The sequence below is a fragment of the Myotis yumanensis genome, unplaced genomic scaffold (assembly GCF_028538775.1).
Source record: "Myotis yumanensis isolate MYYU_CA2020_CCGP unplaced genomic scaffold, mMyoYum1.0.hap1 SCAF_1, whole genome shotgun sequence".
Lineage (NCBI taxonomy): Eukaryota > Metazoa > Chordata > Mammalia > Chiroptera > Vespertilionidae > Myotis > Myotis yumanensis.
In genome coordinates this window covers 163,323,232-163,327,714 of record NW_027223752.1, presented here as the reverse complement: position 1 = coordinate 163,327,714, position 4,483 = coordinate 163,323,232, and the positions used below count along the sequence as shown (strand labels likewise).

Genomic DNA, 4,483 nt, shown 5'->3' with positions numbered 1-4,483 from the left:
TAGCAGTGTGTGTATGTGTGTGTGTGTGTGAGAGAGAGAGAGAGAGAGAGAGAGAGAGAGAGAGAGAGAGAGAGACAGAGGCCACCATGTGTCCACAGGCACACAACGAAGTGGAAAAGGGTGTAGGATGGAGTCTCTTCTTTCCTTCTCCTAGGCCAGTGGTTCTCAACCTTGGCTGCACATTAGAATCACCTGGGAATCTTTTTAAAATCCTGATTTCTGGGCCTCATCCTCCGGAAATTCTGTTTCTTTGTTATGGGGTGGGGCCACAACATTAGTAACAAAGAAACAGAATTTCCAGAGGATGAGGCCCAGAAATCAGGATTTTAAAAAGATTCCCAGGTGATTCTAATGTGCAGCCAAGGTTGAGTACCACTGGCCTAGGCTGTCAGCCACAGTTCCCTCCACCAAGCCTTGGGGGTAAGTGTGGGTGATATATGGTTGTGGACAATTAAGACTTTTTTCTCAGGGTGTGATAGTCATGGCCGGTAGGTATCCAGCCTGATGAGAGCTGTTGCTGAACTTTCTTATAAGTCCAGGCTGTTGACAGGCAAGGGCCCCCAGCCTCCTGTGCACTCAGGACAAGTAGGTTCTTGTCACAACTGGACCCTGTGACTGGACTCCACACTCCTGTGAGTCTGGGTAGCCTCATCCTTCTGTTCTCCAGGAGCGGAAACGAGATGAGCAGGGTTGGGACTAGTTCCAGGTCTCCTCTGCCAGGTTAAGAGCAGAGAAACAGGATTAGGACTCATTCCCACAGCCCCAGGCCTGGGCCTCCCGCAGAAGCCTCGCAACTTGTGGGGGCTCAGCCAAGAACCATGGTGGATTACAGCTCAGGAAAAAGCCCGGTGCTGTCTGCTTCTGAGCACACTCGTGTGGGGTGAAGCAGAGGTGAGTCAAATGCCTTCGGAGGAGGAAATGACTTACCGGGCTCACCTTCCTTGCCCTGCATCCGTCACTTGCCGAAAACAAAAGAGAGCCAGAGAGAAGATAGTTTGCAAACTCCTAGCTGCAAAGCTTTCCTAGGATTTGATGGAACTGTGGTGGCTGGTGAATTTCTGTGGAGGAGCTGGGGGTGCCTTTTAGTCAAGTTAGGCCTGTCCTCTGAGGTCTAGAAGCTCCCCGTAGACAAAAGGCTATTCTTTGTATACTTTCCAGGATCCCTTCTCCCATGGTGTAACCTCGGCTCTTTTCCTGGTGTGTGTGTGTATGTGTGTGTGTGTGTGTGTGGGGGGGGGGGGGGTGGTTATCTCGAAGGTAGAAAATAGTTGCCAAGGGGCTGAAGACCCTGCTGCATGGTAAAGTAGCTCTTCATAGGCCTTCACGATGCAGCACCTTGCAGGTTCAAACCCCAATTTAAGCCTGTGCCCAGGGGTTCTTGTCACTACAGTTAAGGCTGTCCTAGGTTGTGGACTTTAGGGAGGCGCAGGCCTTCCTGTCTGCTGTACTTTGGGTGGTGGCAGCAAAGCACCCCTGACTCTGTGAGACAGTGGTTCTCAAGTGTGCAAGACTTTGTCTGCTATGATTTTATTTCTGCACCTCATACAGATGCTCAGAGTCCTAGGAAGTGAAAGATGGAGGGAAATCCACATCCTCTATGAGTAAACCTCTAACCTGACAGAAGAGGAAACTGAAGCTCAATCTCATGACATGCCCAACTTCACAGAGCAAATTCATGGAAGAACCAGGACAAACTTCAGTTTCTCTGTGGCTGGTCCCTTGTGTGTTTTATTGTCTCCATACGGCCAGTCAATAACAACTAAAATTTTCACATGCTGTTATGAATAATAATTAATAATAATAATGGCCTAACTCTGGAAATTACTCCTTAAGTTTGGGTTTTAAGTCTCCATTGCCTGACACTGGTAAAGTTGGGTTTAATGCAGCCTAAACTCCCCGATGCCACGGTTTGCTGGTAGCGATTAGGCATTTGTATGTTGGGAGTGGATTTGTCTCTGTAGCTTAGAATCTAGATTTTCCACTCGCTCTGTTCTCATGGTGAACGTGGGCTTCCATCTCCATACAATCTGTGAACTGTTCCACGGCAATGAGATTGTCATCATTTCACTCCACACCCCCGTCGGTAACACAAAGGGCTGTAATTGATGTGGTTCAGAGACCAGAGCCCAAGCAATAAAAATGAATCCCTTATGAGAGTCTGCAACGACGCACATGCATCCAGCGTCTGGTTTTAATGGGAGCGGGAAATCGCTAACAGATGACTGTAGCGTCCACAGGGCTGGAGTCTGGCCTTCCAACTAAAACCACGTCTGATGGCAGCTCATGGGCCCCACATGTGCCCCACAGACGTGAGTTATTTACAGGACGCCCGGAGCGTGTGGTGCTGGATGTATCGCAGCAGGGGCTGCGTGTGTGATGGCTGAGGTCATGGTTTTTCATTTCAAGCTTTAAAGACCTTTGGTTTAAAAAACCCCAGTGACTCCACTGGGATTGGCTTTCATAGAAGAAAAACAGCCTCCGAGTTCCTTTCCTGTCCAAACACTGGTGGGATCAGCACTGACATCAGTGGCCCCCCACTTAACCTTTTGGGGCAGGGAAGGTCCTGTATCCTCCAACTTGCTCTGGGAGATTTTGTCTTGAGACACAAATGTTCACTATGAACTCACTAAAGATATGTCTGATGGGTATGCACCCAAGCCAGAAGGCACAAAAACTGCTAAGAAATTACATCAGGGCTCAGAAACAGGCATTTCGGGGCTTTGCAAGAGGCCTCTGAGTAAGTCTGTTTCTAGCAGTTTCCTCATTTGTAATACAAATTTGTGCAAGGGGCTCAGCCCTCACAGCCTCGGCTTCATCTGGAAAGTAGTTGTTTGGTCTAATTAGCATATTAGCTCTTTATTATATAGAATAAGAGTGGGAGGGGGGAACAGACCAGATTATTCCTCCACCCCGCTCCCCCCCCCCCCCCCCACCCCAGCTCTTACATGAGGAGAGCCCCTGAACATATTCAGTCTGTTTAGTCTATACACCATCTCTCCCAGGATGGACGATTTCTTAAGGTTGAGGATCACGTCGGGGTGCACATGGTTATTGTTCTACATCTTCCTGCACTTGTAGGTTTACTACCTGCTGAACCAGAGATTAACCCAGAGGCAGGCAGGTTATTAGAAGTATTTTAAATATGCCTCATTCTCCACACTCTATCATAGATGCACTAAGGAAAACAAAGGTGAAATAGGGAACAATAATGTAAGGGATTGTGTCGTGGGCTGAGGGGATGGTCGGTATAGGGCCCTGCCTTTCTTGACACAGAGATGTGCAGATCGAAGGATGATAAATCCAAAGGACGGTCATTTTCCCCAAAGGGTAACTCTTCCCAGCCCTCTTTCACACAGAAAGAGCCGTCGTTGTCACCAAGCCACCTACGATTATGGGCAGCAATAGCACAATCTAAGATAAACAGACCCCAAATCGATGCTATATTTCACAAATTACAATTTAGCAAACCTTTGCTGGTACAGAGAGAGAAGACTGGAGAGACAGTGTTACTGTGGGTGAGAACACACATGATTTATACTTTCTCCGGTTGTTCATTTGTGCTTTCTAAATTTTCAGCCATAAACACAGATGAATTATTTTGGTAGTGAAAAAAATGTAATCCCATTTAATTGGTAATTTAGAAATGATAGAGGCCAGGGGAGTTTTTCACAAGGTGACTCCTGCTGCCTCCAGCCACAGACTCATGCTCAGTCTTCCTCCCCCTTCGCTAGGATTAGGGCAGTTCTCACCCCAAAGCAAGAATTTCTGATTTCTGGCATTGATATCAGCACCTCACATAGAACCATGTTTCTCCATCCTTCATAACAGTCAGACTTTTCCTGACATCACACCAGGTGAATTCTCCCTCCTTTCGTCGCTTCCTGTGGGCACTGAGCTGTGTTCTTTCTTGTGCTGTCCTTGCAGTATTTCAGGTCTGTTTGTCAGCACACCGCCCCAAATCTTCAGGCAAGCCTCTTGAGAGTGGTAATTGTTTTTATCTTCCCTTTAGGTTCCTTTTTTTGTTTGTTTTCTAGCTTCATTGAGATATAATTGACATATAACATTGCATAACGTTTAAGGTGTACAAAGTAGTGATTTTATGTATGTATATATTGCAAAATGATTACCACAATTAGATTAGTTAACACATGCAAAAATATGGAATGCTGCCATAATTTGCGTGTCACTTTTGCCCAGAGGCCATGCGAATCTTCTCTGGATTGTGCCAATGTTAGCACTTATTTCTAATGGTCTCACTTGATGCTTCATATACATTAAACATTGCACTAACAATGCAAAATTCCATTGTGAGAGCATCCTGCCTAAATTCTGAGACTCTATAAACACTTCAATGCATCCTGGGTGACGTTTACTAAATATGACAGAGAAAGAGGTAGAGTTTGAATGTGAGGCTACGACACCCATGAGCAAGCAAAACAGGCAGGGAAGGAAAGGCATGAAACTGTTAGCATCTGCCTCCTGG

The 4,483-nt window shown here is 46.6% G+C and overlaps 1 pseudogene; it reads right to left on the bottom strand.

The window, feature by feature from the left end:
* Window positions 1–4,152: 4,152 nt before the first annotated feature.
* On the bottom strand, window positions 4,153–4,249 carry LOC139000471 (U6 spliceosomal RNA; annotated as a pseudogene).
* Window positions 4,250–4,483: the final 234 nt, after the last annotated feature.